This window comes from Pyxicephalus adspersus, chromosome 2 (assembly GCF_032062135.1).
Source record: "Pyxicephalus adspersus chromosome 2, UCB_Pads_2.0, whole genome shotgun sequence".
Classification (NCBI taxonomy): Eukaryota; Metazoa; Chordata; class Amphibia; order Anura; family Pyxicephalidae; genus Pyxicephalus; species Pyxicephalus adspersus.
The window spans coordinates 21,314,656-21,328,338 of NC_092859.1; the positions used below are offsets into that span (position 1 = coordinate 21,314,656).

Sequence of the window (13,683 nt, forward strand, 5' to 3'; positions counted from 1 at the left end):
CACCAAACACTGGTCAAAAACACCCTCCATCAATCATCACCCCAAATCCGCCTCGTTATGACCTCCCCCCCTCTGATATCTGCAGTGGGATGAAAGAGAGGGGAGGGGGGACTGTGAAGGGAGAAATAAAATCACAACAAATGGAACAGCTAATGAGGACAATTAAATTAATTATGTTGAAGGAGATGAGGCCCCCCCCACCCGAATCTGTGTGATCTGTTACCCCTCGCTGCTAACCGCCGTGCCGTAATTCACCGCCGCTGATTAGAGCATCTATGCAAATCTTTGTTTAAATCATTCAGCTAATTAAATGATGGGATTATTCCTACAGTGACATCATTCCTGCTAATTAGCGCTGTTTGGACTCTGGCAATAAGAGACCTGATGGAAAGCGCTAACCCCTCGTGTGCCGCCTGCCAGGCCATTGTACCAGCTTTTTAACCCTTGGTGAATACCCTGCTTTCTGGTTGGTTATTGAGGTGGATAGATTTTCAGGTCAGTTAAACTCTTGGAACGAGTAATCCATACCGAGCTGGTTAACCCATTTAGATAGGTGGCAGTGATGGAATTTAACCCCTGCCATGCTGGATGATATTGTGTGCAAACCATATACCAAGGCCTTCGGGACACATTCTAATCCCTGGACACATTAACTGCCCCTGTCCAGGGTGTAAAGGTCACCTCCGGACGTCGGTAACCCCCAGGTTACCCACATCCATATAGGCACTGAGCCCACCGATCAGCCACAGCTTCCCACCCTCAATTCCTGATATGTGCTGATAATTAGACGGGTGACAAAATCCTCCTCTTTCCAGACGGAATGATGAAATGCATTAAAGCTGACACTGCATTACCTGCCAGTAATTAGGTTTTGTCAGGAATTAAATGATTTGAAAGCAGCCCATCTCCCCAATCATGCAATTTCCAGCCACACATCTTCCCTCTCTGTGATAGAGAATCACGGCGTCCTAATCATAGGAATTATTCCCAGTAACGGTGTAGATTCCCCATTCTACGAGGAGCAGTGCATTCTGCCAGACAGCAATTTAATCATCTCTGAGGAAACACCATTGACCCCCCCTAGATCCCACCTCACTCAGCACAAAAAGTGAAAAAAAAAAAAAAAGGGACATGGATCATTCATCCGGACCAAACAGAGACGAAATAGCAAAAACAAATCCAAACTTAATGACACTGCAAAGTGCCCAGGTCTCATTACCATCAGGGTCAGCCAGGCAGCATCTAGAGGAACGACTCACCTTGTCTCAGGTGCAGGAACAGAATTTCCAAACTTTGTCCACCCGGCAGAACAGCGGTGTGAGATATCCGATGAGAGGTGCCAGAATAGTAAAGGTTGAAGCAATCACAATTTCCAGTCTTTGTGCTGCAAAAATAAATTGAATTGAGTGAACTCCGAAGCAGAACAAGTCAAAGTGGAGATTGTGGGGGAGGCGGTGGTGCCAGGTTTAGGATCGGTTGCCAGCAATGGCCCTTCTTCTCCTTCCACGAGTAGTGCACACAGAGACCTGAGCGGGCCAGCGTTCACTATTTAAATACCTCAGCAGGTCCCTAGTTAGCAGCTTCCTTCAGCTCATCCAAGAAGCTGACAAGTGCTGTTAAGGAAACTGTACATGTTGCTCTAATGGACCTCATTAAGTCCTACTTACAGATGTTCTCTTAACATAATTGATCTGCGGTGAGTTGAGAGGACTGCAACTTATTCCCTAGCCCCCAATTATGGTTGGGTAATTAGATCCCCAACCTCCGATTTTTCACATTCACCCTTCTAACATTCCAAAATATCAAAGTATCTCTTTCACACAAAAGCTGGAGTCTCCCCCTTGCTGGACCCGCAGTATTGACAGTCAGATCTCCTAACCTTTTGTACAGACGCCACTTCTAATGGCTCGTACCGTCCACTGACACGAACGCCTTTCCAGCATCGCTTCTCTTTTTAACCCTCAGACACAAAAGGGTAAAAAAACCAACTTGTATAGATTGTACTTGTGATAAAAGATTGCAGTGATGGGACTTGGCAGCTCATCTACTCTTCTAATGTCTTTTTATGTGGATTAATTCCTCAGATGAAAACTTTAAGGAACAATGAAGGAGAGCTAGTTCTGAAACGGTGGAGAGAGAAAAAAAATTAGCGAGCACACCTGGGACAGATGAAGCCAGACTTGCGCTTTTATAATGCCAATCAGCGCGCCTGTTATCATGCCTCTAATTAGGAAAGCAGCCTAAAACAGGGAGCACTTGGGGAAATGGTAATTCTGTGGTTTTGCACTTAAAAGGGGAGACATTTCTTGCACTGTAGAAATCCGGGATTGGGAATGACAAGTCCTTTAACTAATGGGGCGGATTCAGAGCCCTGTGTTCTGCATCTTCTCTGTGTCTGATTCATAAAAAGTGGACAAAGTCTGCAGAAAGCCAGCTCAACCTGAACGTTGCAGATCTCTGGGGAGCACAAAGTAATAGAGATCATTGTTCAACTCTATGCAACAAATTCCTCACATTTGCATCTCAACGTGATCATTAAGAAACTAAAGGAGCAAATTCAACTGTGGACCAGTGAGAGGCTGGGGGGTAGCGTGCAGGTTTCATGGGGGCTTGGGCACCTGGACATGCAATAATAAAAGATAAGAGAGGAGGTGGGGTTAAAGTGCAGCTTGTATTAGGGCTTGTGCAACAGTATGTGCAGTCAGAGGATTAGGAGAATGACTATAAAAAGCTTGTACACCTGAAGTACGTGCGGTTAAAAAAAATAGTGGGGGGGGGGTCAATAAGTTTGAATTATGGCTCGTGTGTTTGGACTGTGTGTAGTCATGGAAAGTTGAGGGTTACTATACGCTTGAATCGAGGCTTGTGTATCTGGACTGTAGGCAGGGTCCTCTTCACCTCCTGTGTCACTGTCTGTCATTTCCTACCCCTATTTAATGTACAGCGCTGCGTAATATGTTGGCGCTATATAAATAATAATTAATAATAATATTAATTCCTTCAGAGTTATCGAAGATAGGGGATGACTATGGAAAAGTTTGCATTGGCTTGTAAAACTAGACATGGCCAAAGAATATGTTTGGTTGATTAGAGGAAAGCTTTTTCCTCTTTAGCACTACTGTAAAAAAACACAAATACATTAACTACAAAAAGCTAAACATTTCTACTCCTGAATTAACACATGCACAAATATACACAAGGATATAGGCATCACTGCCTAGGCACACTTGAATAATGGCGCCTTGTTGTATGAGCTACGCCCCTTGTGTCATATGATCATGTTAGTAAAATCTGATGCTAGAGTGTTCTTAAGGATCAAAATGCTTTTTACAGCCGATAAACAGCCCTGCGATCAAATGTCAACATTCTCTTTTCCCCCTTTTTCCTCTTATCACCCATTTTCTTCCTTGTGCCCCCTTCTGTCCCTGCACCAAATAAGCTCCTTTCATACCTTTCTTTTAGACTAGATCTTTCTTTTTAGCATCTATTTTCATATCGGAATCCGTCCTCTCTGAGCATTCCCTTTCCACTCTGCATTACTTTCTATCTCTTATCCTCCCTGTATCACCTCCTGTCCTTGTACCCCCTTTTCTCCCTGCATTCCTTCTGTCTCTGCACCCCTTTTCTTTTGATAACCTTCTTCCTTTTGTGCATCTCTGCACCGTCTTTACTCTCAGCATGCCCTTTCTTTGCACACCTTTTGATATCTGCACTTAATTTTCTCCCTATGTCTTCTCCCAGAATTTTCTCCCAGAATGGGTGTGTTGGTTCTATACATACCCTAAGTTATGGAGGTCTTCTGTTGACTTAACCCCCTGAAAGGATGGTCCTGTTCTGTGATAGGCCACTTGTAGGATTGCATGGCCACATTAAAAAGCAGATGACAGTCCACACTGGTTCTCCTGTCCTGGTTTGGATCTTCATCTTAATTGAGGACTATGCGCAGGTCAGAATATCCGGAAGACATCACTGGCAAGCTGGCCTTTGCCCCAGGGAATTCTGGGAGTTGTTCCTCTGCAATATACTAGGCTAGGTGGATGGCTGAGCTCACGGGGCCTTAGCCCAGGACTATCTTGCCCAGACAGCTGTTCAGAAAGTAAAACAAAGACAAGTGCATCATTCTAAATATTCCTCCATTCTTTATGCAGAAGCCTGACTGAGGACAAGCTTGAACTGTGGCAGAATAACTAAAATGTAGCAACTTCTCTTTTCAGTACACTGAAGAAGAAAACTTTCCTGAATATTCCAGAAAGCCCTGCAAAGTCTGCAGAGAGCAATTTTGGACATTTCTAAATATGAAACCCTTTAAAGCTGAATTTTAGACTGATAAACCTGTTAATGTCATCATAAATTATTTGAAACCTGTAAGAACATTTTAGTCGAAGCTATGCTAAATAAATCATTTACTCCCTAGATCAGTTTCTTTTCATCCCCTGCAAAGCAGCATTCAGGCTGGTAGAGAGGTAGCAACACTACCATTTAGGTAGTAGTAGCCAATCAGGCTTCTCTGCATTGAACATGTGCAACAGGAAGAAATTTACAACTTCACCAGTGTGCTGCTGCTTTAATGACATCATCAAACAGGGAATGTTTTTGAGCCAAGTTGTGTTGCTATAACTGTGGAGGTTTAAGAACCTGGTAATGCAGTCTGGCAGAGTTACACAAATTACATTCCTAAGCAAAATTACAAATCCTTTGACAGATTTAACCGTCCCTATATATGAAGTTATGTGTATTTACCCAAAATTCAGCATTATTTTTATATAATTATTATTTGCTCTATCAATTAGAAAGACCACAGATGCGTTCTACCAATGACAGGTGATGAAATGTCTACTATGCCCTAATTAGGATGCTACTCAGATGATGTGCAGATGACACATTGAAAACATCTAAAGAACCACCAACAGCTGGCTGGTAATTCCTTATGCACAAACCTGGTAACAGTGGATCCTGGGAAGTGATGTGGGAAAAAGGACAATAAAATTATAAATGTATGGGATTTCTCACACACTGTGCCTTTAGCCAACTTCTATGATTTGCTTGTGTCCAATATCTATATGTAGTATGGCATACATGGGCAGTGTAAAAGGCCCTAGTGATCTGACACCCCCTAACAACTCCCTCCTATTAAGGACTATTTGAAACCATAATGCATATTAGTATGCCCTAGGTATTATAAATATTTGTTTTGAGTATTGCTGTCATGAGCTATATGTGGGGTGACCAGTTCTTTCTCCTACTACCGGTAAGCTTTTGGTTCTCTTCTTACTTTTCTGACCATACTAATGGTAATGGCCTTGTTGTGGAGGTTATTAATAATAATAATATTAACCAGTATTTATATAGTGCCATCATATTACGCAGCACTTTACAAAGTCTTTTGTCATATCACTAACTGTCCCTCAAAGGGGCTCACAATGTAATGTCATTAACGTAGTCTAAGGACAATTTTTGAGCGAAAGCCAAATAACCTAGCTTGATTTTTTTTTTTGGGGATGTGGGAGAAAACCAGAGTATGTGGAGGAATCCCACGGAGACACAGGGAGAACATACAAACTCTGTGCAGATAGCATCCTGTCTGATATTTGAACCTGTGACCTAGCGCTGCAAAGGCAAGTGAGGTAACCTCTGGGACAACCATGCTGTCCCAGTCTGTGCATGGAATTACCTGATAACTTCTGCCTGCTGTGTAAAGTTGGGAGACAACAACAACAATGTTTCTAGCAAAGACCCCCGAGAATAGGGAACCACTGACAAGTACTGGTTAATAGCTAATAGAAACCTATCACCAGCTATATTAGATGATGGTGATTTTGTACTGGGTGACAACAGTGTGCTATGATGGATAACTGTAAAAATCGCTGTTGGTAATGGTGGGCAACATGGAATACCCTACCCAAGATTGCCAACATTTTAAAAATGGCATTTGATGAGATTGGCACCATCTAGTTCTGCCTGCATCTTATTCAGAATCACAATATTGGCGAGGATAAACCAAAATGAATGAAATTCCAGTTTCATTGGCAGCTCCATGTGACCAATCGTTAATGATTCCGACACTTATTACCATGAAGACTCATTCTGAGAATTTTTTCCTGTTATAAGAACCATTTTTAATGCCATACTCTGAGGATTTAAAACTGATCAGAATTCTGCATGTAGATCACAGAAAATGAAACATGGAGGATTTAAACTTCTTAAAGTATCTTATTACATTGTCATTTAGATGAGGATTTGCTGCTATTGACTTTTTGGAGTTCACCTTTTTAGGCATCTTGTCTGGAATGGCAAAAGAAATTTCGTCTGTACGGACATGGGATGAACTCCATGACAGACAGATAGAACCTTTTAATTTGTGTTACCGTCTTTAAGAAAATCCAGAAATTGTTTAGTAGTCACATTCATTTTTGAACTTCTTCTGTAATATAAAATAAAGAAACTCAACACGATCAGCGAGAGGTAATTCTGGGTGTTCTTTATGGTTTGGACTCTTCTAAACTGAAGAATGATGGCATTTGATTGGTGAGATGATACATTAAACATCTATATTCTCATATCATGTTTGGGGGAAAAAATGAATAGAGCTAGAGCAGACCATGGTAATATCTAGAGATGGGCTGGTGGACCCAACATTTGGGACTCAGATAGGCATATCTTACCTGCTGTACAAATAGAAGCTGTGGAGTACTATCAGAACTATATGATTCATAAATGAAGTATTCCACATTGTTTAAAGGAACAGTTTGTCAGAAGGAAGGGCCACTTCTAACGGCACCATTCCTTATCTTCATATGGTCATCATCTCTACTAAGTGACACCCACCAACTCTGTGAACTGGCAACCACTGACTTCATCTAGCAGACACCCAATTTAGCTGTCTATCTTGCCTAGACCATCTAAACATTTCCTGTGCCTAATGTCCCAGAAGTTTTTGTGTTCTTGGTACTTGGGGTCAATCATGGTCTTTGGCTTTCTCATTTATTATTCTTAACTTTGCTTTTTCCAGAAAAGTTTATGATGTGTTTACTGGATTCTTCTTTGTCCCAGGCTGATTTTCTTTCCATTTTTTAGTTGCAGGTCTTGCTCTATCTTCTGTTTTCCTTTGTGCAGTGGGTACACTTTTTTCATATCCTCAGACCCAGTATATTTGCATGTTTGTACTAATATTAATGACAAAATTTCCATTTGGCCTTCAATTGGTTAGTAGCTTGTATGCATCTCTGTATCCACAGTTTGTTCATCACATTAGTTCCCATCTCCTGAGTTTCCAAAAACAAGTGCAAACCCCTTATATTACCTGTCTTATTATCATCATTATTATTATTAATACTCATATCATGTTTCCCTGGCTGAGAGGTGAGATGACAGTCATCTAGTCGGAGGAATGACTCTATTCTGAATCCCCCCACTGCCCATTTCAAACTACGAGCTGCTGCATTGTCGTATGACAATGAGATTGTTGTATTCCCATTCCGTCCTGTGTGATGTGTGTTCTGGTCCCGGTTTGTAAATCCTCCAAAGTCGCCAGATTGGAGAAAAGATAAGAGAAACCAAATGAGATTTACAGGCTGGTTAATGAATAGAGCTTCTCTCAAAAATAGATGTGAATAATGCGGGTGTTTTGGATCTACAGATTTCCCCACAGCTGAAGCCTTAGAAACTGCCAGAGCTCCACTTTTATCAGCGTAATGTTGATTTTAATTAAAGTGTGCGATTTCAGATATTGTTAAATGGAGTGTGCTGAGTGAACACAGTAATGTACCAACTACCTCTGAGACTGCTTCACATTCATAAGCCATTAGTCAGAAACCATTAAATAACAATTGGCTCCATTCAGTGCTGAGCTCGGCCCTTCCCGGTGTTAAATGGGAGATTATATATCACTGATTAATTCCAATTATAGCGATGCTAGACTCACATTTCCGCTGCATACTACTTCTGATTTTATATATATATATATATATATATATATATATATTCAACCCAGTATGTACAAACAAAAATCAATACATTTATTAGTTAAAGAAAGAACCATTAGAAGTATTTGCATTTTATTTTTTTCATTTGTTTAATTTGTTTTTGGGAGAATACCAGATATTATGTTGCTGGTAGGGGGAAATAACTAAAAATTTAGTTGATGGAGAAGGATTATTTAGAATGGTAATGATGGAAGCCTTCAAGGGCGGAAAAGTTTTTCATAGGAGGTGGTTAGGTGAAAGTAGGATATTGAGGGTAGAAACAGATTGGGTGGAGGTAGAATGCTAGGTGTGGGATGGTATTTAGTTGGAGTAAGATTTTGGAAGTAGGATGGAGTTTCATGGGGATAGAATGTTAATGGTGGGAGGAGGTTGGTTAAGGGTGGAATGTTGGGTTAAGGAGTAAATTAGGTTGGTATATGATGTTTAAGGTGGATAAATGTGGATAAAAGATGGGGTCTCCAGCAAAGAAAGAAAATGTTAAATGGTTCAAAATATCCCATTTAGCATTCTCAGTGTGATTCAGTACACCCGAATGTGAATCCCCAGATTTCTCACCATTGTTTCTGATTTTTTACAGAACATTGTGAAACAACCATAGGTACAAAAATGATGCACTGTAGCTACCCATGGGACATCAAGTGTTGTCTTATTACCTGCACTGTAGGAGAATGTGGTGATGGGCAATGGAGACCCTGAAGGTAAAGCAAGGATGTATATTATACATATATGGAGTCCTTCTATAGACTGGATGACAGAACATATATTAATCATACATAGGGTCCTTCTAACCCAATGTCAGGTGACAGTGAAGACATATATTATACATACATTAGGACCTTCAATAGACCAGATGACAAATAGAACATATATTATACATAAATATGGATCTTTCATACATCAGGTTAGTAAGTTAGTAGGAAGATGTACAGTATACCTACATAGGGTAATTCTAAAAAATCATATGACGATGAAGAAATATATTTACACCTAATGGCTTTAATAGATCAGATGTCAGCAAAGACATATATTATACATATATGAATTTTTTATAGATCAGATGGCAATGAGAATGTGTTTTATATGTACATTTGGACCTTCGATAGACCATATGAACATGAGGACAAATATTATATTTATTATAAATAAATATTATATATTATAAATTGGATGACAGTAAGGATGTATAATTTACATGTATGTGGACCTTCCACAGATTAGATGACAGTGAGGACATACGTTATACGTACATGAGGTTCTTTCATACATCAGATGGCAGTGAGGACGTACTTTGATTACATGGGGTAATTCTATAAGTCAAAAAACAATTAGGATGTACATAATACATATATTGGGTCATTCTATAAATCAAAAAACAGTGAGGATGTATATTATACATACATTGGGTCATTCTATAAATCAAATAACAGTGAGGATTTATATTATACATACATTGGGTCATTCTATAAATCAAATAACAGTGAGGATTTATATTATACATACATTGGGTCATTCTATAAATCAAAAAACAGTGAGGACATATATTATGCATACATAGGGTCCTTTTTATACATCAGGTGAAGCAATGATGTGTATTATACATACCTGGGGTCGTTCTATGAATCAGATGACAGTACAGATGTATATTATAGATACAGTTGTTCGACCTATAGTTTAGATGATAGGGAGGACATATAATATACATACATGGGGTGATTAATTACATCAGATGACATGGATGTACATTATAAATACATGTGATGTTTCTACAAATTAGATGACAGTGAGGAAATATATAATATATGGTGCTCCTCCATAGATCATGACATTTGATTGTCGCCTTGTTCTCTTACATCCTATCAAAAAATAACAATGACAGTATTATTATGTCAGTGCCATGACACGGATAGTGAAACTGCGAGGAGTATAGCATCTTTGGCTGGAGATATGCACACTGTTACAACCCTCTCGTTGCCTGGGGAAGTATTTATTGTGACCCCAGAGAGACGCGAGCTGTACGCCGAAGAGTCGCACATTTCATACATCCTTAGTAATTGCTTTACGACACCCTGTGTGGTCATTACACCTGACCTTGTAGCTCTGCTCATTCAGTTAGACAGCATAATGCAAGATATGTGATGGCACAAAGCCTGGAATTCATTTACGTCCGGAGTTCGATGCGCGTTGATGTCACTTTACAATTTCTTCCTGAGCGATTATAAAACAATAAATCTTTTCCATTACGAAATAAGATGCTCTGATTGTAGAACCCTCCATGTATTCCCCTATATCACATTATCTGATGTTATGACACTATCTTCTGCTGCCCAAGTGCTGGCAGATTTCTTCTGATTCTTCAGTTCTTGTGCAGCAGGTGATCACCCCCCCTCCCCTACCTTCCAGGTAGATTGAGGTTACAGAAGATGAGGGAAATGATCACTGACCTTAGAAGTCCAATTATGAGAAGTGTTTGGTGGGTAGAGACAAATATCGGCTTCTTATATCTCTTGGGTTTTGGTGGGATCAACCTTATGCTAATTGTAGTTCCACCCTCCTTAGAGTTTAGAAGTTACCAATCAATTTAGGGTGTGCTCACTTCCTATGCTACATTCTTCATAATATAAATACCATTCATTGAGGATGGCGGGAACCCCTCTCGGAAGTCAGGTGTGCTGACTTGGGAACAGGGATAGTAAGAACCTCTCATAATGGGCACAACTGGTATGCAGACCTACGATCTCAGCTCAGAGATGGCGAGAACCCCTTATGATATACACAGCGAGCATACAGACCAAGGTATACTAAATGCTGTCTTAATGGGCACAGCAGAAGTGCATACCTAATAACTTAGTTCAGGGATGATGGGAGCCCCTCATAATGCCCACAGCAAGTATGCAGACCTGATGACTTAACACAGATATTGTGGAAACCCCTCATAATAGTCGCAGCAGATGCGCATACTTAGGGACTCAACTCAGGAATAGTGGAAACTGCATAATTATGGGAACAACAAGTGTGCAGACCCAAAAACTTAGTGCATAGATGGCGAGAACCCATCATAAGAGGGAAAGAAGGTATTTAGAACTGGAAAACCTTCATATTGGGCAAAGCAGGGGTATAGACAAGGAAACTTAGTACAGGAATGTTAAGAAACCCTCACAATGGAAAGAGCAGGCTTGGAGATCCAAGAACTCAGTGCCGGTATAATGTGAACTGTTCATAATGAGCACAGTGGCTATGCAGGAACTCGAAGAAGAATGGTGGGAAATGAAAATGTTTATAGCAGATGTCAAGAACCAGGAACTCAGAGCAGGGACAGTTGGAACCCCTCATATATACTGTATATTTCTTAGGCATATATCTCAATGTAAGTATTTGCCCTCAGAGAGTTTTTTATATTTATACAGTCTATTCTGGCACGGCCGACCCCCTCAAGCTTTGAGTTAGGACATTAGAACAACAACAACTGCATGGTGTATCTCAAGAGTGCTAAAATAGATATCAAGAAGACGCTGTCCTGCTTGGTTTCTACAATGCTAAGGAGTAAACATAAACAGGCCACCATCTGCACACAGTTGAGAAACTCCAACTGATACGACACAAGCAGCAAACCTCACTGACCGCACCAATGTTTCGGAATCAACGTCTTTACCGTCACACTAATCAGATAAGTGGCAGCGTTTATTACTGCGAACACGACTCCAAGTGATGGATGAGAGGCATGGAAGCACCGCCAAATGGAACGCTTAGATTAAAACATACATATTAAAATTCATCGCCGATGTCACCCATGTACCGGCATGGTGCGGCGAACACTGAGGGCCGCTGAATGATATGGTAATATTTTCTTCCTCCCAGTTGTAGCTTCGGATTGAAATTTATACACTCAATAAGCGGCAGAGAATCAGAGGGGATCATGCTGCAGAAATGTGTCTCACTCCATTCCGACCTGTCACTCTCCGAGTCATTTTAATATTTTTCCAATGTCTCGGCTTATTTTTGGTGCCAAACAACATTTTCGAATACAGTCAGTCTGGAAATGAGATGGGTACGTGGCGCCTTTCATAGTAAACAAGTGAATTTGCAGGAGGCTCTGAGAATTTTCTGCGGTAATAAATAGAGAAATAAGATGTGCGAGTCATCGGCCGCTCGCTCTCCCCCTTAAATAGATTTCTTTGTGACACAATTTGAAACGTTTTCATTTGCTTTAGATTTGCTTTATATGAACACGTTTTATCCGTAATATTCAATAGTTATTGGGTACGAGGAGACCCACTGTGAGATGCAAGGGCAATTCGAGTTTCCTGGTCAGACTCTGGAAAGATTTATGACAAGTCAGGATGGAGGAATTGATGGGGCAGAGATGTCGGAGCCAAATGTGAACTGTGTGCAGAAAAAAATCTGCAAAGTAAGGAAAAACCAAAAAAAAAAAGTCTGAGTTTGGCATAATAATCATTTGAAATTTAGAAATTTAAGCACAACATTCCAAGCCAGGGAGATGACAACATATAAATTGCCCTCCAGGATAAACACATTGGACCCATCATGTGTCATCATTCATAGGTCAAAGCAGAGGTAAATGGCAAACTTTTTGCTGTCTCTATAGCCTAGTACACAGCTGGATTTTAGATCTGCAATGATAGGGGAAAATTTGTATCTCAAGGGGGCAATAACAAGACACCTATAGCCCCTTTTTCTATAAAGAAAAAGAAGGGAGGGTATGCTTCAACCATGATATAACATCAGAGGTATATTCAATACAAATTGCAGTGTCTCACTCACCATCAGTCTAAGTTAAAGTGGAACAACAGCTAATTTTTTCTACTTTTTCTGTAGCTATGGATGGAGATTTTCTCTTACTCGCTGTCCTGGTGACACCATTTTACACCCATGGACTCCTAGTGATAGTGGATGAACACTTCATCAAGTCAAATATACAACACCTCATATAAAAATGCAAATAAATGTGACCAAATTGATTTGCAATCACTGCCTACTTAATGGAAAACTAAAAGGGTCGTATTTTTGGTCTTTGACCTGAAATTTAACTGGCTGGATTTTGTGCTAAGCCAACCATTAAGGGTTAAAAGGTATTTGGGGAAAATTCCAATTGTTATCTACAAATCTCTAAGATGGCATTTCTCTTTCTGCTGAGGCTGTTTTACATTTCCAGGGGTTGTTGCCCAAACCCGATTTTTACTATACATCTGTGCCGGGTTCAGAAGGAAAACTACAGTGGGAAAGTTTTCACTGCCATTGTTAGTACTTTGGACTTTCCAGTTAGTCCTTTGGTGGCTCCATACCCAAAGTGGACCTCTATGTAATGGTGAAAGTATAGAGTACCTGAATGTATCTTTTCCAATTCCTGAGGTTGAAATATCTGTATAATGAATGATTGTGACTTTATGGTGCCCGTTTGATTTTACACAATAAGTTTATTGTTAATTTACTGTGCATGCAACTGGGTTGCTTCTGCATAGGTGTTTCTTCAGGTGAGTGTGGTGGTCTGAAAAAACTTCAGTGTTGATACATTCATATGCCTGAATGCAGCACAGTGCATGGCAGAGCCATACTACACATCAGAACTTTGGAAGAACATGTCTGAGTTAACAAGACCCTATACATATGCCATTCTTCTCATGGCTCCTCCCGTTTTGTAGAAACAAATGTGCCACGAATGATGGGAATGACCGGATATTCGCCA

General features: G+C 40.3%; 1 protein-coding gene and 1 long non-coding RNA gene across 2 annotated transcripts in view; one reads left to right on the forward strand and one right to left on the reverse strand.

The window, feature by feature from the left end:
• Nucleotides 1-1,486, reverse strand: part of LMO3 (LIM domain only 3) — a 28,537-nt gene extending 27,051 nt beyond the window's left edge. Inside the window, exon 1 of the mRNA XM_072399877.1 lies at nt 1,260-1,486. The gene's annotated coding sequence lies outside the window, so the exon portion shown is untranslated. The remainder of the gene's footprint in view (nt 1-1,259) is intronic.
• The window catches only part of LOC140323109 (uncharacterized), an 86,658-nt gene that overhangs the window by 5,316 nt on the left and 67,659 nt on the right, over nt 1-13,683 (forward strand). The gene's annotated exons all lie outside the window — the stretch shown is intronic.